This window comes from Jaculus jaculus, chromosome 7 (assembly GCF_020740685.1).
Source record: "Jaculus jaculus isolate mJacJac1 chromosome 7, mJacJac1.mat.Y.cur, whole genome shotgun sequence".
NCBI classification, from domain to species: domain Eukaryota; kingdom Metazoa; phylum Chordata; class Mammalia; order Rodentia; family Dipodidae; genus Jaculus; species Jaculus jaculus.
The window spans coordinates 54,271,282-54,298,140 of record NC_059108.1 but is presented as its reverse complement, the minus strand read 5'-3'; the positions used below and the strand labels follow the sequence as shown (position 1 = coordinate 54,298,140).

Sequence of the window (26,859 nt, the reverse complement as noted above, 5' to 3'; positions counted from 1 at the left end):
ACTATAATGGCATAGAATAAGCATTCACACTGCAAAAAATGGCATTGAGCATAGTGAAGAAATATTCAACCAATACAACATTTAAAACAACCAGGGCAAATATTAAACCCTGTAGCTTCAAGTCCAACACTAGTTAGTGACAAATTTCCAAGTCTGATAATTTTAACAAGCAACAATTCTCTGCCATTCCAATTCTGCCCTTCCAAGTAGGCTACTCACCGTCCAAGAAAACTTCACTGGGCCGGCAGCTTTTCTTAACAGCCATCGCATGGTCCTGGCATCTCCACTGGGTCTCCACTGTAACCCACGGTTCATCCTCACAGCTCCATGGGGGTCTCTATGCAGGCATCTAGCAAACCTGCTTCACATTGCCCATGGCCATTTCCAAAACACAAGACCATGTTGAAAACTCAATGACCCTCTCTTTCCTGCATTTTTTATATTCTACAATACCAGGTAAGGTGACAATTTGTTAATACAGGGGGGAATAAAGCAGACTTTGAAGAACAGGACACTCCTTGAGCACTCAGGCTCCTTGAAAAGAGACTGCTTTCTTCCTGCTGCCCCAGTGCAGGCCAGCTGGCCAATCTCAAAGGTTGTAATCTCTCAATTGCAGTTGCACAAGCAGCAGTTCACCCAAAGATTTTTTTTGGGGGGGGATTAAAGGAGTGTGTCCTTTTTTCTTTTATGCGAGAGAGCGAAAGTGAGAGAGGGAAAGAATTGGCATGTTAGGGCCTCCAGCCACTACAATTGAACTGAAGACACCTGTGTCCCCTTGTGTGCATGAGAGTTTTCACACTTGCATCACTTTGTGTGTCTGGGTTGCATGGGACCTGGAAAATTGTACATGAATCCTTAGGCTTTGCAGGTAAGTGCCTTAACAGCTAAGCCATCTCTCCAGCCCATAGGACTACTATTAAAAATAACCGTAAGCCATTCTAAGTGACTATAATCATGATGTCTAAGTTACCCTCTCATAGGCTCAGTGAACCTCACAGAAGATAGGGTGGAAACAATTTAAGAGCAGAATGAGGGAAATGGGGCCTTATAAGGCTGTCTCCTGGATACAACATGGCCACCACGCTCATGAACTCATGACAGATGTGGCTTCCTGCATAAGATTGAGCCTGTCAATATTTTGTCATGAATGCGGAAGGGTCTTATAGGATACAATAGCTCCCAGAGTAACTAATGGCAGGACATGACTGCTGGAGTCAGGCTACCATGCATGAGTCTGGGCACAATTGTGGCTGAACTGAGATCACCTCACCTACCCAAACCACAAAACAGCACTATGTATCACCATGAAGGCAACTCTACCAGCAAAATGTGGACAAAAGACAACTGGACACACACAAAAAATCACCCAGCACTTTTCCAAAGACTCACCACAGGTGTGCATGAAAGAGCTGACCAATGCAGAATCTATAGATGGGTATCATGAGAAACCAAGGCAATATGTCTGCTCCACAAATTACCAATCACATAATAGTGCCCCTGCATGAGAGCTATTTAGGAAAAATAATTCCAAACAGAGAACTCAAGCCGGGCGTGGTGGCGCACGCCTTTAATCCCAGCACTCAGGAGGCAGAGGTAGGAGGATCGCCATGAGTTCGAGGCCACCCTGAGACTACATAGTGAATTCCAGGTCAGCCTGAGCCAGAGTGAGACCCTGCCTCAAAAAACAAAAAAAAAAAAAAAAAAAACCAGAGAACTCAAAAGAATTATTATAAATATTTACAAACAATTCAAAGAGTTTACCGGTAAATGAGTGAAATCCTGAATGAATTCAAAGGGAACCTAAATAACTAGACGAGATGCTGAAGTTAAACCAGGACATGAAAATTGAATTCGATAAGGAGATATAGATACTAAAGATAATGCAAACGGGGGCTGGAGGAGATGGCTTAGCGGTTAAGCGCTTGCCTGTGAAGCATAAGGACCCCCATTCAAGGCTCAATTCCCCAGGACCCACGTTAGCCAGATGCACAAGGGGGTGCACTCATCTGGAGTTCGTTTGCAGTGGCTGGAGGCCCTGGCATGCCCATTCTCTCTGCGTCTCTCTCTCTGCCTCTTTCTCGCTCTGTTGCTCTCAAATAAATAAATAAAATAAATAAACAATTTTTTTAAAGATAATGCAAACGGAAATGAAGAGAAAAATGAAAAATACAATATGTCAAATAGAAAGTTCCAGGGAAAGGTTCACCAGTAGAATGGACCAAGTAGAAGACAATCAAGTAGAAGGCCTTGAAGACAAGGTAGGGACTTGGATCAGTTACTCAAAACCAATGAGAACTTTATTTATTTATTTTTTTTTTAAAAAAAAAAGCATGAATGGAACATGAAAGATATTTGGGACACCATGAAAAGACCAAATTATGGATATTTGGCATGTTACAATGATGAACTTTAGGTCAAAGGCATAGGAATATTTTCAATAAAATTATAAAACAAAATTCTGGGTGTGGTGGTGCATACCTTTAATTCCAGCACTTAGGAGGCAGACTGTGGTAGTATGAATGTATGCCCCCCATTGACTCAGGTGTTATAACTTGGATTTCCAGCTTCCTGGATGGAGGAGGTGTCACTAGGGGGCACATCTTGGAGTCTAGCCCTAAGGTGTCACTGGGGGTGGATCTGAATTCCAGCCCAAAGGTATATAGAGAGGTTTGAGCTCAGGCTATGTTTGTTGGTGCTGTCTACTAATGATGGTGATTTTTTGCTTCTTTGTTTGGATATATGGAAGCAGTTTCTTCTGCCATTTATGGAAATTTCCCTGGACCTGTAAGCTTGAAATAAGCCTCTTCCTCCCATAAACTGTGTCTGGTTGGATGATCATCCCAACAGCATGGAATTGTCTATGACAGAATTGAATGTGGTGGTTTGAATTAGACATCCCCCATAAGCTCATGTGTTCTGAATGCTAGGTCTCTAGCTGGTAGAAATTTGGGAATGGGAACATCTTGGAGGCAGAGTGTTGTTGGGTATGGGCTTATTGGTCTTACAGCCAGCTTCAGCTTATCAGTGTTTGACATACTGTCTTGTTACTGTTGTCCAACTGATGTTGGCCACATTTTCCCCTGCCATCATGGAACTTCCCCTCCAATCTGTAAGCCAAAATAGATCTTTTCCTCTCATAAGCTGCTTTGGTCAGTGCTTTATGTTAGCAATGTGAAGCTTACTACAACACAGAGGTAGGAAGATTGTTGTGAGTTTGAGGCCAACCTGGAACTGCAAAGTGAGCTCCAGCTCAGCCTGGGCTAGAGTGAGACTCTACCTCAAAAAAATATATATAGAACAAAATGTCCCAAATCTAAGGAAAGATATGTTCATCCAAGTACAAAAGGCATACAGAATGTAAGTCTCAGAGTTCTTTCCCTTTTCTCATCTGCGAAGACAACATCTGGGATTCTTGAACCATCTCCTGTAATGAGAATTAGAATTAAGGATATCTCTGGGCTGAGAGAATGCTACCTTACCCTAGTACCCACACCTTAGCACATCACCAAAGCCACCCCTATCCCCACAGAACAGTTTCTTTCCTCTTTTTGCCATAACCCATAAAAGCCACTCTCTGGCTTTCTCTCCAAATCTTTGCTTTCCTGCTCCTTGGTGCACCACATTCTGTCTTGTATTTCCCTTCTCCCTTTCCCTCTTGTTCCTTCCTCAGTAGACACTCCCTCTCTTTTACCCTTTATTTTTCTCTCTTTCTTCTTTCTCTCTTTCCTTCTCTCTCTCCCTCTCCCTCTTCTTAAAATAACATCTTAGATACAAGAAGACTTTCAATTTCAATGCTGAACCAAGAACCTCTCACAGAACACTAAATAAACAGGACCAGAAAAAGTAACTCCACATATCATAGTATAGCCAAAACACTGTACACAGAACATAAAAAAGTTACTGAAAACCACAAGAGAGAAGCATCAAGACACACATCATCACAGACCAATCAGAATTAGAGGCAATTTTACAATGGACCCTCTAAATGCCACAAGGACTTAGAATGATATATTTGAAATATTGAAAGACCACAGCTCCCAGATGTAAGCTGCTATATGAGGTAGTTTTTCTCTCATAATAGAGGAGAAAGAAAAACTTGCCATAATATTAAAACAAACTAAAGAAATTTATGAGCACTTAGTCAGCCCTACTGAGAACACTAGATGGTGTACTTCACATCAAAGAGAAGTTTAAACACATTCAAGAGGCTATAGAGGATGGATAATAATCAATGCTAGAGCAGTGTTAAGAAAATGAAGACTGAGAAAATACCAAACTACACAAAATCATAAACAAGACAAGGATTAACTCATACTTTCAACAATAACTGAATATTAATGGTCTCAATTCCACAATCAAAAGACAGACTGAGCTTGGAAGGTGGCACATAACTTTAATCCTAGCACTTGAGAGGCAGAGAAAGGAGAATGGCTGTGAGTTTGAAGCCAAGGACAGCCTGGACCAGGTCAGTCTGGGCTTGAGTGAGACCCTTCCTTGAAAACAAACAAATAAACACAGATTAACAAATTGGGCCAGGAAACAAAATCCATCATTTTGATGTCTGAAAAAGGCTCATCGCTTAGCATAATCCTTTCCAGATCATAGGAGGAGGGAAAGATGATGACATCAAAATAAAAGAGAGACTGATTGAGAAGGGAAGGGGATATGATGGAGAGTGGATTTTCAAAAAAGAAAGTGGGGGGAGGGAGGGAGTTACCATGAGATTTGTTTATAATCATGTAAGTTGTCAATAAAAATAAATTAATTAAAAAAATTAAAAATAAAATAAAAAAGGATCATCACACCATCAAAGATGGACATTATCTTAGGGTGAAAGAGTATAAAAATATATTCTAAGCAAATTGAACCAGGAGAAAAGTAAGTCTGGCTATTCTAATACTTTAAAACTCCATTTGAAATGAAAATTAATCAGAAGAGATAAAGAAGATCACATGATACTGCTCAAGGGAACAAATTGCCAAGAGGATATTATAATTTTAAACATGTACATATCAAACACAGTGCACCCAATTTCATAAAATAAATTCTACTAGGTACAATGTCAGAGATAAATCCAAGCACAATGAAAGTAGACAACTTCAATATTCCACTCTCATCAATAGGTCATCTGAACAAACCTATAGCCAACATCACACTAAATGAAGAAAAACATGAAGAATTCCCACTAAGATCTGGAAGAAAACAAGGGTGTCTACTTTATGCACTGCTTTTAATATAGTCTTAGAAAGAAAGAAGTCAAACTATCCTTACTTGCTGATGACACGATTCTATGTATGAGGGACACTAAAGACTCTCCCAGAATACTCCTGGAGCTGACAATCATGTCCAGCAAAGTAGCAGCATACAAAACACTCAAAAATCAGTAGCCTTCTTATATAGCAATGACCAAATACTGAGAAAGAAATCAAGCAAATAGTCCCATTCATATTAGCCTCAATCTCTAACCAAGGAAGTGCATGAGGTCTACAATGTACACTTTGTACCATTGAAGAAAGAAATCGAGGAGGACATCAGAAGATGAACTTCCCATGGCCATGGAAGAATTGAGATTGTGAAAATGGCCATGCTACCAAAAGCAATATATAGACTTAGTGCAATTTCAGTATAAATTTTAGTACCATTCTTCACAGAAATAAAAAATATATATACATAGGAACAAAAAAAAAAAAAAAGACCCTGGCAGCCAAAACTTTCCTCAGCAAAAAGTGTACCTGATTTCAAGTTCCACTACAGATCCATATGAATAAAAACAGCATAGAACTGGCACAAGAATAGAAGTGGTCCATGGAATAGAATAGAGAATCAGGTAATGGTCCAGATAACTACATCCACCTGAATTTTGATAAAGAGGCCAAAAAGTACATATTGGAGAAAATACAGCATTTTCAACAACTAGCACTGGAAAAAACTAGGTACTTACATGAAGTCCTATTTTCAGTGCTCAAAAATCACTCCAAATCAACCAACGACCTCAATGTAATACTTGAAACACTGAAACAAGTACAGGGAAACGCAGGGCAAACACCTTAAAACATAGGTGTAGGGAAGGACTTTCTGGATAGGACTCTCGTAGCCCAGGGAATAAGGCAAATAATCAATAAAGAAATCTCATGAAACTAAAAAGCTGCTAGATAGCTCAGGAAACTGTCCAGAATCAAGAGATAACCTAAAGAATGAGAGAGAATCTTCCAGCTATATATCTAAAATCTAGACTATACAAAGAACTCAAAAAACTAAACAATCAAATGTCTAATGACCCACTGGGCATGGTGGCACATGACTTTAATTCCAGCACTTGGGAGGCAGAAGTAGGTGGATCATCGTGAGTTCAAAGCCAGTCTGAGACTGCATAGTGAATTCCAGGTCAACCTGGGCTAGAGTGAGACCCTACCTTGACACCTACTCCTCTCAAAAAAATCAGAAGACCCCATAAAAATGAGCCATGAAATAAAGAAGAAATCAAGAGGCCAATAAATATTTTTTAAAATGTTCAACTCCTTTAGCTCTCAGAGAAATGCAAATTAAACCTACTTTGAGATTCCATTTTACCCTCCTCAGAATGGCTGTTGTCAAAAAAACCAAATGACAACAATGCTGGTGAGGGTGTCTGGCGAGGGTGTGTGGAAAGGGGAACACATCTGTTTATTTATTTAAAGAGACAAAGACAGAGAAAGAGGCAAATAAAGAAAGATAATGGGTGCACCAAGACCTCTAGCAACTGCAAATGAACTCCAGACACATATGCCACCATGTGTATCTGGCTTACGTGTGTCCTAGGGTCCCTTTGGCTTCACAGGCAAGCCCTTTAACTTCTAAGCCATATCTCCTGCCCCAAAAGGGGAACTCTTATTCACTGTTGGTGGAGTGCACACTGGTGCAACCATTAAGGAAATCAGTGTGGAGGTTTCTCAAGGTAAATATAGATCTGCTATATGACCCTGCTATACCAGCCCTGAGCATACATCCTAATTACTACTTCAAAGTTACCTGCTTCACCTGGCTTATTGATGCTCTATTCAAATAGCAAGGAAATGGAATGATCCTAGATGTCCATCAACAGATTAAAGGATAATGAACATGTGTGATTATACACAATGGAATTTTGTTGTTTTTGAAGCAGGGCCTCACTCTAGCCTAGGGTGACCTGGAATTCACTCTGTAGCTCAGGATGGCTTTGAACTCATGACCATCTTCCTACCTCAGCCTCCCAAGTGCTGGGATTAAAGGCATACAGCAACATATCTGGCTCACAATGGAGTTTTGCTCAACTATAAAAAAATGAAATTGTAAAATGGGGATCCGGAAAATATAGTTAGTGAGGAGGCAACTGAGACTAAGAAAGACAGAACACCACATGTTCTCTCTCATGTGTGGATCCTAGTTTTAAATTTTCAGATAAGTTTGTAAATTGGAGCTGGAGAGAGATCAGGAGGAAGGAAATAGTAGATCTGGTAGTGGAGGTACGGAATATAGGGGGTGGAAAGGCCCAACTAAGATTGGGGAGGGGGAAAGAGAAGAGGATGTTATGGGGGAGTGTTCCACAAAATATTGACATTATGAACAATCCATATGGAAACCTACTTGTTTATCAGCTAATTAAAATTTATAACTTGAAGGAAACATAGATGATAGAAAATAGATAGATGATAGATGGATCGATAAATAGATTCATTGGCTCTAAGTCAGAATGATGTCTGGCATGTTTTTGTGTATACTGGTGTAGCCTATTCTATAATAGAAAAGCCACCAATAGTGTAGCCATGTCTTTGAGCTCCAGCAAAAACATTAAGGAAACAAAAAGAAATGCCATGATAAATTAAGGATTTATTGTTTCATAGCAGGCCAGATTACAAAAGTACAGGTTGTGTCAACATTAAGGAAGATTCCTGAGAAAGCAACACCAAAATGCTGCCATACGCAGTATCCAACTTTCAGTGTGCACATTTAGTACTCGAACTAGGCTGAGCTTTGGTGATAGCAATTTGTAAGGTATTACATGAATGTTACAACCAAGCTAATGTCACCTCTGAACCCTTACATGTATATAGTGAATCAGGATATTTGGTTTCATGCATGATCCAACATTTATGAATTCTCTCATCTACAAGGCCCTTAACCAAAAATGTCAAACCACAGAGAACAATGCGTTTTTTTCTACCCACTCTACTTAAAACACAGTACTAGTGACAGTGAGTTGATCACATGGAATTGTGTGAAATGTTGGTAGAGCTTAGTAATCACCCAGGGGCTGGGAAGAGGTCTCAGTGGATCCAGAAATCAATGCTCAAGGCTGAGTACCTGAGTTCCATATTCCCTAGAACCCAAATAAAAAGCTAAAAGTCTTGGCAGACTTTTCTAATCCCAGCACTCTGACAGTGAGATTGGGGGGAGGGGCGGGGGCTGAGATAGAAGAATTTCCTGGAAATTCACGGGAAGTGCAGAAACAGAACAACAGAGCCAGGTTGAGAGAAATCCTGACTCAAATCAGGTGGACTGATGAGGAGGGACCTAAATGTTGTCCTCTGACCTTCACATGCACACTCAGTGGGTTGCAAGCCTGAACTCACACACGAACACATGCACATACATGAGCATATATATATACACACTCCCACAAAAAATTTTAAAAAATAAATGCTAGAAATCATTCAGAATGATCAGCCCATCTTTCAATGAACAATTTTCCAGCATCTGCCATATTGCCCTCCCTTTAACTGCCTGTGGTCCCACTTCTACTCTGTTCCTTCCTTCTCTAAGTTTATGGTGCCAGTGACAATTCTGCTTTCCAAACCACTGTGTCTGGAGGAGTCCTGCTACTTTTCACTTGTGCCCATTGTAATTCTGATTGTTGTGGGTTAGTTTGCTCTTTTGCTAATGACAAAAAAAAAGTTGAATAGACATTTTTTTTCAAAAGAAATTGAAAAAGGTTTACTTGCAGGGTTCAGAGACCTCGTCAAACATACTCTTGATAAGGTCAGCTCCAGGGATCTCAGCAGCAGGAAGACCATGATGGCACATGTAGGGACTCCAATCTAGCTGACTACTGGATGACTTTTTCTGCCCCACAATTAAATTTTTTGTTTGCTTGCTTTTTTGAGATAGGGTCTCACTCTAGCCCAGGCTGACCTGAAATTCACTCTGGATTCTCAGGGTGGCCTCAAACTCATGGCTATCCACATACCTCTGCCTCCCGAGTACTGGGATTAAAGGCGTGCACCACCACACTTGGCTCCAGAATTAAATTTTTGCACAGGGGATTTAGTAGTTGGCATGCCTGGCATGTGAATCTCTTTGATAGGGACAGAAAATTAAGCGTCCTAACCAGAACCACATGGAGGTGTGCATGGCAAAAAGAGGTGCAGTTCTGAGTTATTCTTTTTTTTTTTATTAGTTATATACACAGTGTGTATACAGTCATGTTGTTACCATTGTTAGCTTCCTCCCTGTCCTTACCCCTCTGCAGGGGACCCTCCTCATTGAGGAATATGGGTCATGCATTGTGGGGGTAGCCATCAGTTATGGGTAAGAGGCAATGTCTCTGTGCATAAAGTCATAACTTGTGGCTCTAACAATCTTTCTGCCCCTCTTTCACAAATTTCCCCAAGCCATGTTGGGTTTGTTTTAGGTCAACTTCAGTGGTAAGGTCTTGAGAGCCTCTGGGTTTCTGGATATCTCGTTTGGTAGGAGGTAAGTGTTCTCTGTGTCTTATCTCCTTCACCCTTGTTCTGGTACCAGGGTCACCAAGAAAGCAGCAGTCTTGCTCATTTCCCTAGTTACTCTTGGTTTCGGCTGAGGTTCTGGTGAGGTGCAATAGGCTGATTGCCTCATCAAGATCTGTGTCCATCTGAAAAAGACAAACAAATTCTCCAATGGAGGGAGAACTCAGCACCAGATAGATGAGAAAACCATTATTGTTTTAGAGAGAATTTAATAGGTGTAGGCCTTCTTGTAGCCCATGATTTGCAGGAGCTTGATAGTGGAGAGTGGGCTTGTTTTTGGATATGGTTCTGACTTGTTTCCCAGCTATAGCTATGGGTTCCATTCCACTGAGCATGTCAATTAGCCAAATCAAGAGCAGTTAGTTACCCAACATGGCTGTGTACCACTATTGCACTTGTGTGAGCATCATGTCAAGTTGTTTGCTGCTGGGTAGCTTAGACCACAAGTTGTTTGGACAGATGTTGGTCATTTTCCCCCAGGCACTCATGTAGCACCTTCTGGCACTAGACAAGCTCATTATCTGGGGACTGACTCTCCTTGCTGGGTTATTCTTGAGCTAAGACAGTTCATTTCTCAGCTTCAGGATGAGCAGAGGCACACTCATAAGAGACAGCAGTGACTCCCCTATGGATAGGATAGGGTCAGTGGCAGGACTAGAACCAAATGTAATGACTCCCTGTCTGCTAATCTTTCCTACTGCAGGGAATTGCTTTTGGTTCAGCACTTGAGAGCTAATAAAAAAGGAAAAGAGAGTTCCTGTATATTCATGAAAGTTTGGCAGCTCCCTTTTTTTTTTTTTTTTTTTGAGGTAGGGTCTCGCTCCAGCCCAGGCTGACCTAGAATTCACTATGGAGCCTCAGGGTGGCCTTGAACTCACAACGATCCTCCTACCTCTGCCTCCCAAGTGCTGGATTAAAGGCATGCACCACTATGCCTGGCTCAATTTGTAGATTTTAAATGAAAGATTTAAGACACTTCATGCTTTGCATTTTTCCAAACACATGACAGGTGGAAAGGAGAAACAGCAGGAGGATGGGAGGGATGTGTCAGAACTTCAGACACAAAACACATGCAGAAAGTTTGGAACATAAGCCAGAATACTATTTATTGCAGCTTTAGTACAGGATCTTGCTTTCCCTAGACCCACTCATGATGACAACATCTCTCTCACTCTGGGAGTGAGGTCTATACCTGGCTCATCTTCCTACAATATCTCTTTCTACCATCCACAGCACCACTCACCATGATCTCCCTTAACTGGTTTTGAACAATGGCATATGAGAAGCAGCATACTTAGGATCTCCCTGTTTGCAACAACCTAAGTGAAAGAAAAAGAGGAGCACTATTCCAACAGAAGATAATGTGAAAAGTAGACCCCCTTTCCTTATCCCCTGTCTAAGAAATGTCACTAACAGGGGAATATTCAAGTATGTGTTCTTAGGATAGAGTGAAGACTGACTCCCTTCTCATGAGAGAACAAGATAAGCACATACAGCCTTGGCATGTTGTATGGGCTCTCTTTGTATTTGCACCAGCTTTCTGTGGGGCTGCACCATAAACACGTGCCTCCACACATCTAAAGCACTCTGGTGGAGAACTACAAACAGTATGTGCATAATCATTATTCACTGTGGATAAAAAGCAAGCTTATAATTTGATTATATTTATAGTTTTTGTTTATTTTTAAAACCAACCAAATCATAGTGGAAATTACCAATTTCCTCTTCAATTTTTGCTGTATTTCCACATGTAATCCCTTAAGTCTTTTAGGAAAATCCTCAGCAGTAATAGAAATGTGATTTTAATCTGGATTACTATGAGGCAAATACATTTGGCACTCAGTTTGTTGATAAAGTCAAAGAATCACAACTAGAGGAGATTCAAGGGGTGCTGTCCAAGGTAAATAATTGCTGACTTTATTTTAATTTTTTTCTCATTTTATTGTCCTTTTCTCTCAATTTTTATTAACATTTTCCATGATTATAAAAAATATCCCATGGTAATACCCTCTCTCCCCCCACTTTCTCCTTTGAAATTCGATTCTCCATCATATCCCTCCCCATCTCAATCAGTCTCTCTTTTATTTTGATGTCATGATCCTTTTCCTCCTTTTATGATGGTCTTGTGTAGGTATTATCAGGCACTATGAGGTCATGGATATCCAGGCCATTTTATGTCTGGAGGAAGCATGTTGTAAGGAGTCCTACCCTTCTTTTGGCTCTTACATTCTTTCTGCCACCTCTTCCACATTAGACCCTGAGCCTTGGAAGGTGTACTCTAGTCACTTCTTTCCAGCACTATGATACCTTCTGAGTCATCCCTTGGTCACTGCCATCTGAAAAGAGAAGATTCTCTACCCAAATTGAGAATAGTGTTAATATAATGGTATAAATATTAAGAGAAGTGCTTACTGGGCAGTTTGATGAGCATAGTATATACATTTGCCCAGACATCAGCAGATGTTACACCCTTAGGGCTCATGACTACCCCTGTTTTAAGTTTTCAGTATCAGGGATGTATTCCCTCCCATGGAGTGGGCCTCCAGTCCAACTGCAGGGCAGTTGGTTTCCACCATGACAGACATGCCACTATTGCACCTGTTGGCTCATTTGGCCTGGCTGGACAATTATAAGGCTTGTAGTGACTGCTGTTAAGTACCTTCACTGGTGATATCTCTTTCTCCCATTTAACTACATAAAGAATGGTTTCTTCTAGCTTTCTGTCAGCTATTTTAATTTTTTTATTAACAACTTCCATGATTATAAACAATATCCCATGGTAATGTCTCCCCCCCCCCCCGCTTTCCCTTTTGAAACTCATTCTCTATCATATCACCTCCTCCTCTCAATCAGTCTCTCTTAAAAATATGGAACATGGGCTGGAGAGATGGCTTAGTGGTTAAGCGCTTGCCTGTGAAGCCTAAGGACCCTGGTTTGAGGCTCAGTTCCCCAGGACCCACATTAGCCAGATACACAAGGGGTGCACGCATCTGGAGTTTGCTTGCAGTGGCTGGAATCTCTGGCACACCCATTCTCAAGCTCACTCTCTGTCTCTTTCTCTCTCTCTGTCACTCTCAAATAAATAAATAAAAATAAACAAAAAAAATTTAAAAAAATATGGATCACTTCACAAATTTGCATGTCACCCTTGGGCAGGGACCATGCTAATCTTCTCTGTATCATTCCAATTTTAGGACATGTGCTGCCAAAGTGAGCACAGCTGGCTTTATTTTTTAAAATTTAATTTATTAGTTTTCTTTTCAGCAAATACAGGCAGTTTGGTACCATTGTTTAGGCTCATTCATGATCTACCCCCTCCCATTGGACCCTCCTTGTTGATGTAAATGGGTCGTGCATTGTGGAGTTAGCCCACAGTTATTGGTACGATAAATGTCTCTGCATATCATGACCCAACATGTGACTCTGACATTCTTTTTGATAGCACTATTTACTAGAATTATTTATCCAAAATCAATAATTAATTCCATGGGAATGTGTATTGTGAACGACTTTGGTTAATTGTATAAATATCACAGTAAGACACAACCATATTTTCAATATCTTTCTCAAGCTACAACTTTGACAATCTGCTAGTTTTCTGGGGCTGTTATAACTAAATCCTACAAACTGGGTGACTTTAGCAACAGTAGCTTTATTGCCTCACAGTTCTGGGGTGAGGAGAGTGGATAAGAGGAAAAGGTGCCAACATGGTTGCTTTCTTAAATTTTTTTTGTTTATTTTTATTATTTATTAAAGAGTGACAGAGAGAGAAAGAGGGAGAGAGAGAGAAAGAGAGAGAGAGAGAAAATGGGTGCGCCAAGACCTCCAGCCACTGCAAATGGTCTCCAGATGCATGTGTCACCTTGTGCATCTGGCTAACTTGGGTCCTGGGGAATAGAGCCTTGAGCCAGGGTCCTTAGGCTTCACAGACAAGCGCTTAACCACTAAGATATCTCTCCAGCCCATGGTTGCTTTCTTATGAGGACTGTGAGAGAGAAACTGTTCCGACCCTCTTATAGTCAGGTTGGATTTCCATTTAAAGATGCCACAGACTTAGATTATATATTATAGAAATTAATTTCTCAATTCTGGAGGCCTAAATTCAAGATCAGAGTGCCTGCATGGTCTGGTTTTGTTGATACCTTCTATTACAGCACCATCTCACTGTATCCTTACATGATGGAGAGTAAGGGAGCTCTCTGGGATTCTTTTCATGAATGCACTGATCACATGCACAAAGACTCCATCCTCATTATTTAATGACCTCTAAAATATCCTACCATGCCATCAGATGCCATCACCTTGGAGGTTAGAAGTGGTTGTGGGGCAGGCACAAAGATTCAGTCTGTGTAAGATGCGTCTTGCACACTTGTACAGGTAATCATTGGGGTTTCTTAGCTTAAAGGAGCACCCAATGTGTGCATTCATGTTCACTTGGCATTTGGTATTCTCTTTCCTGTGTGCATGACTATGTCCAAATTTCTCCTTTTATATAATACTAGTTGTTTCAGGAGCACATCCTTCTCCATGATGACATCATCTGAATTAATTACATCTAGAATGATTCTATTTCCGATGAAGCCCCATTCTGGTGTAGTAAAGGGTTAGGATTTCATATGATTGGGAGGTGGCAAAATTCAACCGATAGCACATTCTTATAATTAAGGAAATTTCCTCTAAGTAAATTGCTTCCTAGTTGAAACCAGGTCCTACTTCTTCTTATTATTATTCTTCTGCTGCTTCTGCTCCTGCTCCTGCTCCTTCTCCTTCTCTTTCTCCTTCTTCTTCTTTTTTGTCTCCATAATTGGGAAGAATGGTCTTACTCTGCTCCTTACCTAAGGCAAAGAATGTGAACTTATTTAAATCTCATTGTTAGTTCCCACCCCAGTAGTGAAATGACTAATGTAACCTGATCAACATTTACTAAGCCATATTCTTTTATTAAGATTTGCTTTGTGTCCTAATATATGGTCTATTTTAGAGAATGTTCCATGTGCTGCTGAAAAGAATGTATATTCTGAAGCATTTGGATGAAATGTCCTGTATATATCGGTTAAGTCCATTCCTTCTATGGTCTCATTTAGTCCAGATTCCTCTCTGTTTATTTTTTCCTGGGATGAGCTGTCAATTGGTTAAAGTGGGGTGTTGAAGTCCCCCACTACCACTGTGTTTGGTGTTATCTGTGACCTTAGTTCTAATAGTGTTTGTTTGATGAATTTGGGAGCCCCAATGTTAGGTGCATATATGTTTAGGATTGTAATGTTCTCCTGTTGGAGTGTGCCCTTAATCAATATAAAGTGACCTTCCTTATCTTTCTTCACTAATGTTGGACTGAAGTCTACCTTGTCAGATATTAGGATAGCAACCCCTGCTTGTTTTCTAGGCCCATTTGCTTGAAACAGCGTTTTCCAACCTTTTACCCTAAGATAATGTCCATCCTTTGTAGAAAGGTGAGTTTCTTGGAGACAACAAATTGTAGGATCCTGCTTTTTAACCCAGTCTGCAAACCTATGCCTTTTGGGGCATTGAGGACGTTGATATTAAGAGATATTATTGGAAAGTGTGTATTTATGTTTGCCATTTTTTTGTACTTCAAGTTCTACCTTTGCTCTCTTGTGTTAACTAGTATTTGAGTATTGCTTGTTTTTTCAAGGTTCTTTATATGTGTGCTTTTCCTTCTGTTTGGCATGGAGGATTCCTTCAAGTATTTTCTGTAGAACTGGTTTTGTCTTCAAATACTCCTTTAGCTTGCTTTTGTTGTAGAATGTCCTTATTTCTCCATATATGTGAATGGATAGCTTTGTAGGATAAATTAACCATGGTTGACACTTGTTATCTTTCAACTTGGAATACATCACTCCATGCCCTTCTGGCTTTTAAAGTTTGTATTGAGTAATCTGCCGTAATCCTGATGGGTTTGCCTTTGTAGGTAACTTGATTTTTTTTGTTTTGTTTTGTTTTGTTTTTCGAGGTAGGGTCTTACTCTGGTCCAGGATAACCTGGAATTAACTCTGTAGTCTCAGGGTGGCCTTGAACTCATGGCGATCCTCCTACCTCTGCCTCCTGAGTGCTGGGATTAAAGGTGTGCGCCACCATGCCCAGCTTGATTTTTCCCTCTAAATGCTTTCAATATTTTTTCTTTGTATTTTGTGTTTGGTAGTTTGATTATAATATGGCGATAATGTTTCCAGGTTTTGTCTGGCTGGGGTTCTAAAGGCTTCCTGTATCTGCATTGGCACCTCTTTCCCAATTTGGGGGAAGTTTTCTTCTATGATTTTTTTGACGACACCTACTATGCCTTTGGAGTGAAATTATTCTCCTTCTACTATGCCCTGAATTCTTGTTTGATCTTTTCATAGTGTCCCAAATATCTTGAAATTCCCATTCATACTTTCCTATTAGCTTGTCTTTTTCTTTGTTGGACTAGATTTGATCTGCCACCTGGTCTTCTAGCTTTGATATTCTGTCCTCTCCTTCATCCATTCTACTGGTGAGATTTTCTACAGAGTTTTCTATTTCATTAACTGTGTTCTTTAGTGCTAGTAATTCTGACTGGTTTTTCTTTATTATTTCTATTTCCTTATTTATGTCTTGAATTGACTTCTTTATTTCATTACATTTGTGTCCTTTGTCTTCTTTGATTCCTCTGATTTCCTCTTTCATTCCTTTGATTTCTTCTTTGACTTCTTTGAACATATTTACAATCATTCTTTTGAAATCTTTCTCAGGCATTTCCTCTAACTCATTCTCACTGGAGGTCATTTCTGATGCATTAATAATTTTTGGTGGATTTATATTGTCTTGCTTTTTAGTGTTTCTTGTGTTATAATGTTTATATTTTTGCATATTGAATTAAGTAAATGCTTGAATTTTCTAGGTAGCTGGGTATTCCTAGCTGTATCAATTGATCTGATGTTATATATCTTCAGGGTAGGAGCTTAAGGTGTTAGGTGTGGCTCTTAAGACTCTCAGAGTGTCTACAAATGTGTTCCTAGAGATTGGGTTTACCTGATATGGGAGTATTCAAGTAGGCAGAGTGGAACAAAATACTGATAGATTCTAAAATATAACTAAACAATGTACACATTCAATGAAAGACAGCACTGAGTATTTATGCAAGAGTAGGTATTATAACAACCAAGTCTTCTATCAACAAAGAGGTTTAGATTTCTGGTCTGTTGAGGGTTCCAAGTCAGCTTGTGACCAAGTGAGACCCTTCCCTGATACAATCCCAGTTACCTTTTTGGATGATTTTGGTCTCAGTTATGCGTCCCTCTTTGGTGTCCTGTGTGTTCAAGTAGGCTGGCTGGATCGCTGGACTGCTGTTCTGTGTTCTGGAGCTGGGCACTGGCTTTTCCTGTGGGGCAAGCTGAGCTTGGCAGTTGTAGCCCCACAGACCTGGCACCGCCACTGCTGGAGCTGCTGCTGCTGGAGTAGCTGCTGCCAGAGCCAAAGCTGCCACAGCCGGAATCAGAGCCAGAGCCAGGGCCACCACTGCTGGAGCCACTTAGGCCTGCCTGTGTGGGCTCTGGATGCCCTGGATCTCTCCTACTGTTCTGCTGCCATTTTAATTTCTTATACACCTCACTTTTTAGTAAAAGTGTGTATTTTGCTGGGTATTCTTTGGCTCCCCTAGGCTGCTTTGGTGTGGGTCCTAAGCTGCCATCTTAACCAGAAGTCACTAAGCCATATTCTTTTGGCAAATGTCATGAAGCCTTCAAAGTGGGATCCAGGCCTGGACCTTCTCTGCCATGAAATCTTGGCTGCCACCCTGCACACAGGTGTGGAGAGACCCTGTTCTTCTAGGGGAGGCAAACATTAGTCATTCTAGCTTCTTTCCCAAAAGTAAACTGGAAATTTCCCACCATGATGCACCTGTTTCTATTACAGAGTTACAGAGGAAGTCCAAGCTCCTCCCAGGCACTGGAGCTTCAAGGTCTAGACCCCATTATTACTGCCACACTGTTATAAGATTAAAGGAGAGGGGTTATAGAAGCAGGTCTCCATCACTAATGAGTCCTGACACAAATGGATGTGCTTCAGATTGGATGCTTTTTTTCAGCTGATCATGTGATCTTACACACTTAGATTTGAGGGCAAAACAAAAATATCAGGAGACAACACAGGATGCTCCAGGTTAGATTAATTCTGAGCCTGGTGCTCATTTTTACTACTGAAGATCCTGCATGAGGTTTGGGACCACTTGACCAAATGTTAGGAGAGCCAATTTGTGTATTACCAAGGTTCATGTCTCATGCACAATCCTCATATAAGTAATTTGGTGTCATGTTAAGCCTGTTAGCATCATCTTCTCTTCTTTTATACCTCACTTCTAGAAGTAAGTAATAGCAATGAGGAGCCCTACTTTGCTGCACTCGGGCTACCATCACTCACAGGAGCCACTGCTTCCTACTATCATGAGCCACAGTCCCAAACCCCTGGCCCTCACTGCTAGTCTCATAATGGCTTCTTCTTATACCATTTGTGATTCTTTGAGACCCCTTCCATGACTCATTTTACTTCAGCTCTGGATAGTGGTGTCCTTGGTGTTCTGCTAGGCTTTGTAAAGTCCTCAGCTTTAGAGACCTGAGTAGCCCTCCATCTCTTTAAGCCTCAGCACATAGTTATGGGGCCTCTACCTTAAACTTCTATAACAAATCCTTTCCAACTATGAAGAAATGAGTGATGGAGAACCTGCTCCTTGAAGGATGACATTGTCTAGCTTCTATCATTTTCAGCTCAGCTGGGAAAAGGGCAGTAAAAGCACCAAACTCCCTCACAATGACCAAGGAGTCAAAGCCTTCTTATATCTCTCTTGTTTCTACATCCTGTGCACTGACACCAATGGTTACTGTCATTTCCAACAATGTTATGTGTTAGTGAAAAATTAGCCCTATCTGGCACCAGGTTTTCTCTTAGTTTGAAAGTTTTTATTTCAGTGCTAAGATAAAAAATTTTAACTGTGTTCTCTTTTTTCCAACTCAACTAAACACAAAATGTTGTCTTTATGAGCGAGGGTGTGTGTGTGTGTGTGTGTGTGTGTGTGTGTGTGTGTGTGTGTAAATGATCAGCCTTATCTTTTATTATTCCTGGTGATCTTCTGTTTGAAAAAGAGGGAGTAGAAGGCAATTTATATTATGTTAATAATGTCCCTTTATGTATTTGAAATGAGAGAACTGTTCCACCATATATCCATATCAAAGGATATTGCCAGATACTTTTCATGCAGTGCAGGCAGCTTGAAAGCAGACCAGGTCCAAGAAGTCTAAACCTCTAGAAAACTAATGTAATTGCCATTCAAACCTCAACATCTCTCCACAGATAATCACCCCAAATTGCAGTCCTCATCTTTTTCATAGGGTATCTCTTTTTCCCTTTGTGAAGAAATAATTCTGTGCACATGAAACCACCCAGGAGTCCTGCAGCCCAAGCCTTTCACTTCCTTGGGAGCCTAGAGTCAGCCCAAGCACTTCCAACTTCTCTCCAGTTTGCTCTTGTCCTCTCTTTTGTCATAGTTATTCTCAAACAATTGTCTATTCTTTGAACTCTCTTCATCCACAGTCTTTTCCCCATTGGAATTCAAGTGTAGCCAAGGTTCCTCAAGTTTAAAAACAATGAACCCCAGTTCTCTCTCCCCTACTTTCTGCTTTGTATCATTTCTATGAAGGAAATATTTCTTGAAAGAACCCTTTCTCATCTCTATTTCTATTTTTCTCATTCACTCCTCAACAATGACAAGCAGGTATTGGTTTCTATCTCTTCAATACATGAGCTGCCTTACATCTCACAGCCATAATGGAAAAATCTAATGCACACTTTTTGTTGTTATTGTTCTTGTCTTATTTGACCATACAACAGTATTTTAATTTATATTTTATCGTGAACTTTAATATATGAACAAATTAAAACTTGGTTATATTACCACTGGGTTATACCCTTATGCCCCTCTACCCCACTCCCATTTCCTTGAAGGTCCTTTTCACTGGGGTATTAGTAATCACTATGGGGTCATAGTTTCACCAGTTAGTCAGTTCCCATGGGGAAGACAATGCCTTACAGTACACCTCCATACTCTGTGGTTCTTACATTCTTTCCACTCTCTCTTCCCCAGTGTTCATTCCCTGAGTGGTGTTAGAAGACTATTTTAGTGTTGGGCTCTCAACAGCCTCTTATTTTCTGCTTTGATGAATTTTGATTCTCCTCAGTGCCTTCCATCATCTCCTTGAAGGAGGTTCCCAGACTAGCAGTGAGAGTAGCACTCATATTTAATCTTCTACCCCCTCTGTAATGTTTCCTGGGCCACAGAGACTCTGATAGAGATGACTTGTCTCATGCTATTCACTAAGCTTTCTCTTCTTGTCATTCTGATGGGCCTTGGTCTCCTCCATATTTGCTGCCATCTGTAAAAGGAAAGTTCTCTAACCAAAAGTGAGAGGATCATTGATCAAAGGGGATAAAATTAGAAGACTATTTTATGGGCATAACATCTTCATTTGGCCAGAGAATAGTGGTAGCTTTCTTCTATTGTCTATGACCTCCAAAACATAGGCTTTTGACTTGGTTCTCAATACTAGGCATGAATTCCCTTCCACTGGGAAGGCCTCATATCCAATCAGAAGACAGTTGATTACCCCCATAACTTATGTGCCACTATTTCACTGGTGTGCATATCTTGCCTGGCTGGTTAATTCAGTAGCTTGTTTATGCTGTCTCAACATTATTTAGCACTATTGGTCAGGTCTTCCATTTTGAAAATTTCTTTTCATAGATAATTTACCATCTCTTTCTCATACTTATCCCTTTGAATTTTAAAAACTGGCTTTGGTGCAGAGAAGATGCTTGCTATGCAGGCATAAGGACCTTCATTGAGACAACCCAATGCTCATATAAATTTCAGACCATAGTGGCCTATGCTTATAGTCACAGCATTGGGGTGGCAGAAACAAGGAATCCTTGGGACTTGCTGGTTAGCTAATCTAGAGGAATCAGTGATCTCTGGGTACAGTGAAAGAAACCCTGTCCCCCATAAAACCTGGGTGGCACATGAGTGATGATACATCTCATGTTGTCCTCTGTCCACATGCTCACATACAGTTGTATTTGTGTATTCACAAACACACACACATACATGCACCTGCACCCCCACACAGATGTGCACCCCACATGTGTACTCATATGCACATACACACATACATCATACATGCAATGCATTAATTAATTAATATGGGTTTGCTTGGTGCCTTGCTCTAGGCTCTTGGTTCTCCTTATGTTGCATTATTTCCTTAGGTAATCTCATCCTTTTGCTGGCTTAAATTTCCATATTCATCTTGGTGATTCTGTCACTGAAGCTCCCTGATGTCAAAACTCTCAAACTAGTGCTTTCTTGATAACACTTTCCAGGTAGCTGCAGGGCTTTCAGATGGAGGATTCTAACTCAAAGTTATCTCCCCGTACAATACTGTGCTTCCCAGCTCAGTGATGGTCATAATCATCCCATCTAGTGTCCACATCAGAAACTTAGGTACTAATAAATTCTTATTATCTCCTCTTAATTCCATAGACCATCCCCAGCCAAGGACTCCCATCTCTCTACATCACATAGTTATCCTCCCTGGCTGTTTCCCTTCTCTCTTGCTTCCACAGTGATGCTGCCATGTCTTTACAAACAGACTAACTTGATTATCACCTCAAATAATAACCAGACAAATGATCCCTGGTTACTTAGTCTTTCACTTCCTAGTCTGTGCTTTCTCAGTGGCTGCAGTCAAGTAAAGCTTCCTCTCTCCTACAGCCCCACATGACTTTTCCTAGACTGTTTTCTGCAACATGTTTCTCTCCATGCCTCTTGAAGATGTCTAACTCCTACTCCCTCAATGTGAGACCCTTCACAGTGAGACTTTGAACTAGCTAACATTGCTGTATTTCCATCTCCTCTTCTGTAAAATGGGGATAATAATAATGCCTACCTCACAAATATCAGACAAAATAAATGAAATAGAATATGTCTAAGGGTTTAATTATTGCTTAAGAATGAAATATATTAATATTAATACATTTTGGACTTGGGTTATATGTCATTGTTTCCAGAACACCCTGTCTGATCAACTCAGTAAGGTCAATGTATTAAGTACTCTCATGAACCAGTTCCTCTGCAATGTACTATGGCCTCTTGTCTGATTTCTCCTTTTCCTTCCACCTGCGTACACACTTCCTACAAAAATGGTTTGTAAGTAAACATAGCTATCATTTTTAATTGTAGTTTTCCATATTCCTAGTATAAAGTCACAATTTTTTGTTGATTGAATAAATGTGGATGCAATATGATTTCAGTATGTGATTCCTATCTTATTTTAAAAATTCTCCACTTACTGGACCATGTTTGAAGATCTTGATCCCTAATCAAGCATGGCTATCTGTATTCAAGTCTGGCCTTTCTAGAGTGTCCACAGAGTTTAGAGACATCATATGTCATATTACCTGGCTCTATTCCAGCTAAGTGGTTCAGTGTACTAATAAACTAAATTATGTACATTCTATTGCAGAGCAGAAACTACATAGCCAAAAGGATGATATATATGGCCTTGGCATTTGTCTGGCAGAGCCAGTCATTATCTTTTTTGTTTGTTTGTTTGTTTTTCAAGATAGGGTCTTGCTATAGCCCAGGCTGATCTGGGATGCACTTTGTAGTCTCAGGGTGGCCTTGACCTGATGACAATCCTCCTACCTCTGCCTCCCAAGTGTGGGGATTAAAGGTGTGTGCCACCACGCCTGGCCCAGTTGTTATCTTTGACATGTAATATGGGCCCCAGTTTGATCACAAATGCTCACTTTAAACTATTACATACCCAGTGCTATGCTGACAAATGTTTAATACCTCAAGGGGGAATGCTACTCTGGTATGTTTGCTCATTTTTATAGTGCTCAAGTCTTACCATGACTGAAATCAACCTGATATTGACACATTTCTGAACATTTGCCAGTAAATTTAATAGGTGGTACAAACTGCTTCTAGCACATCATTGTCTAAGTAGTGCAGTAGCAGGACTCTGTAAACTTTGTTTCCAAGGGGAAACATTTTATAGCAGTTACCTTATCATTGCTGGGACAAAACTTCTGACAGAAGCAGCTTATGGAAGGAAAGGGTTAACTTCCAGCAAGCAGTTTCAAGGTGAAGTTTCATCATGATGAGAAAACATGGCAGAAGCAGATATCTGGTCATCACATCTTCACATCAGCATGGAGGAAGTAGAGCAAATGATATGTGTGTAGTAAGTGTGGCTGGACTATACAACTCCAAGCACTATCCCCCAGAGGCTCCACAATGTTCCCAAACAGTGCCACCTGGGAGGGATTAAGCATCTAAACACATGAGGCTAGGGGTGATATTTTATATTTAAATGACCACACAAATATTTTAATCATACAAGAGTTAATGGTTCATAAATAAAGAAAAATTCTGACACAAGTAGGTGGTTCTAAGAGAGATTAGAATGGATTACTTCTCTTGGAACATGGATCATATCAGTAACTAGGACTCTCATCACACAAAGCAGGATGGACACCAACCCTTCCACCATGGTAAGGGTGCATCAGACAGATGTCATTGTCTAACAAAGGGGGAATAAGGTTGCAGATGGACTTGAGTTTCTGTTCAGATGACTTTAAAACAGAGAGGTAGGCTGTGGGTAAAGATCAGGGGCGCAGTCCTTGCCTAGAATGCAGGAGGCTGAGGATGGGTGAGAGATGGATGAAGGGAGGAAGAAAGAAAGAGAGTCCTGGATTATCCAAGCAGGCTAAATATAATCATGTGCCCTTCAAGAGGATGAAAGGAAGAATGGAGAGAAGAGAAACATCAGTGTGAGAAGAGGTGGCCCAGTGTTCCCAGCTGTGAAGATACAGGAAATGTCCATGAGTAAAACTGTTGGGCTCTGAAAGGCCCAGGCATGAGGCCTAGTGGAACTTCCTGAGCCTAGCTAAAGTTTGGTGACCTGTCTCTGGCCAGCTAGGACTCAGCAAGACACCTAAAGGCTTCTGGCCTGCCACCTCTGCGTGGCAATTGTAATTACCATTTCAACAGTTACAGTTTACTATTGGCCCTTACCTCTTCCCCCATCCAAAAATACCCGCCTTCATCCCCAACATGATATAGACAATTGCTCAGAGTAATAAAGCGAGATTTTTCTGTGAGTTCATGCATCAGAAAAACTCCCGACTCAGTGTGGTTTTTCTCCAGTGGCCAGGAGAGGTTTCTGAGTCATCTGACGCTCATCAACCTTCTCAACCCCTAGGGAGGAACCGGCAGGCCTAGTCCTTCCCTTGGCACTACCTACCTGACCGTGAAGGAGCCCCACATCAAACAATGTAGACAACTGTGAAAGTCAGCAGAGATGGGAAGTCTTCTTTCCTAGCCCCATGAAAGAGCTTGTCCTACTGGAATTTTGATATCACCCCATTGAGACCCACGGGGGACTTCTAGCTAACAAAGCTGTGAATGTTATTATTTTTTATGAACCGGGCCCTTCTGGACCTCGGTGTAGAAAGACTGTGTCTGTCTTAGGTTGACCTAACTTGAGAGAATTTTACCTGTCTTTGACTACCAGCCTCTGCAGGCACTTTAAGATAATGTCTCAGGAAGACGGCATCGGGTCCATACCTGTATTCCCTGTACTTCTGTAAGGATATCCATAAAGGATCTTAAAAGGCATTTAATAAGTATGGGTAGCAGACACAGAATGAGCAAAAGACAAACACCTATAGCAGTAAAGCTTCCTATCCAAGAAGTGAGAGAATTCCATCCAGGCAAGGCAGACTTAAAAGCAGATATTAAGTCATCAGCAACTTTAGCTGCATCAAAAGTAAGATGATTATTTTGCAAAGAAAAAATCTCTGAATGTAATTGAATTAGATCCAAGGAAATATTATAATGCATTTTCCCAACGCTGTTGACTGTTATTATATTTTTTAGAAGTAACACAAATCCATTGAAAATCTACATGGCACTCCAACTGAGTTTTAACTTTTAACCCTAGTATCTCTTCACGCAAATATGTAGCCACATCATACAGAGCGTCTAACAGGTGAAGCTGTATCTAGGGTAAAGATTGAGCCCAAGATCTTAAAGGGAGGTACAGTTTGAACTTTCTCAGGAGCTACTTTAAAGCTGTATGAAGGATAGTTAGACATTAAAAGTATAAGCCGAAAGCCAAATGTCACAGCACACTTCAGGAACTCCTGGTAGGCACACTTTGTATATCTTTAGATTGAAGTCGGAAACCCACCATCACACCTTAAGATAAACAATTGAATATATTGGGGGCCATTTATTTAAATTACCACATTTTGCCCCTGGCTCCCAATAGATTTGTAACTATCACACATTATAAATTGTTAGAAAATTTTAGAATATTTAGGGTAAATAATGCCTTTTTTTTAGTTGGTCATGTGGGGGTAAGGATTCCCCCTTTTGTTTTTGTAATTGAGACTTGAGAGTCTGATTATATCTTTTAATGATAGCCTGGCCCTTGGGATTGTATGGGATGTCTGTGGAATGTGAGATTTTCTAGGCCTGGAGAAAATCTACAAAGGCCTTGCTTAGGAAGCATAGGCCATTATCTGTTTTAATTTGATCAGGCGGCCCAAGAGTGACAAAACATTGAAGTATATGACTAATGGCATGTTTAGATATTTCCCCAGTATGTGCCAGTGCCCAGTAGGCGCAGGAAAAGGTCAGTGAGCCCAGTCACCATGAGAGAGAGAGAGAAAGAGGGAGGGGGGCAGAGAATGAGAGAGAGAATGGGTGCACCAGGGCTTCCAGCCTTTGAAAACAAACTCCAGACACATGCACCCCCTTGTGCATCTGGCTAATGTGGGTCCTGGGGAAGTGAGCCTTGAACCGGGGTCCTTAGGCTTCATAGGCAAGCACTTAACTGCTAAGCCATCTCTCCAGCCCACATTATCCATGATTATAAAAAATATCCCATGGTAATACCCTCCCTCCCCCTCTTCTCCCCTTTGAAATTCCATTCTCCATCATATACCCTCCCCATCTCAATAAGTCTCCCTTTTATTTTGATGTCGTGATCTTTCCCTCCTCTTATGATGGGGACTGGTCATTTTTGAGGAGAGAACATCTTCTTTTACCCAGCTCTCTGGGACTCATGTTTGTAACTGCAGCTCTATTGAGAGTTTGCATCTGAGTACTCACTGTTGGTGGTTTCCTGTGCATTGTAGGATGTGTATCAGCAGTCCTGAGTCTCTACCAGAGGTCAGGAACCCCTCCCTCTCAGTCACAGGAAATGTGTTGCTACATCCCGAGGGAGGAAAACACATCTTTGCACCTTTTCCTCTTTCCTTTCTTCCTTCCTTTTTCCTCCCTCCCTTTCTTTCTTCCTTCCTTTCTTTCTTTCATTTCTTTCTGTCTTCTTTCTTTCCTTTTCTTTTCTCTCTCTCTCTCCTCTCTCTCTCTCTCTTTCTTCATTTCTTTCTTTTTTGAGAACCACTGCCTAAAAGGGAGGAGCTTGTATTGTATTTATCTTACAGTTTTGAAAAAAATGCCTGATAAGAGCAACTTAAAGAAGAACGGGTTTATTGTGGTTCACAGTTTGAGTGTAAACTCCATCATGGGAGGGAAGGCATCAAGTTACATCACATCCACAGTCAGGAAGCAGAGAGAAATACATGCTAGTACTCACACATTGCTTTTTCCTTTCTATTCAGTTTGGGTCCCCAGTTCATTGAATAGTGCTGCCCAAATTTGGGGTGAGATTTTCCATTCGAATTAACCCAGTCTAGAAACTCTCTCACAGACATTCCCAGAGGTTTGTCTCCTACATGATTGTAGATCAAGTCAAAAATGACAGTATTATAATAATATCTGAGAGCTATTAAACAAATTGAGAAAAAAATAAGAGAAAGTGCTCATGTCTAACTTACATTATTTGGAGAAAGAGGAATGATACCAATGATGAGTTGGGTGAACAATAGATTTCATTGATAAAATAGCACTGAGATAACCTGAAATAAAATTTGAGGAAACTAGGGCTGCTCCTTTTTGCTAAGCAGACAGACTGAAGATGGAGAGTATTTTTATATTATTCTTGACAGTTATTATGACCTACTT

The 26,859-nt window shown here is 40.6% G+C and overlaps 1 non-coding gene and 1 pseudogene across 1 annotated transcript; both read right to left on the bottom strand.

The window, feature by feature from the left end:
* LOC101599202 overlaps positions 1-26,859 on the bottom strand; it is a 58,538-nt pseudogene that overhangs the window by 16,969 nt on the left and 14,710 nt on the right.
* Positions 12,852-12,958, bottom strand: LOC123462443. The gene has a single exon (XR_006638265.1). It is a non-coding gene; the product is annotated as a U6 spliceosomal RNA (small nuclear RNA).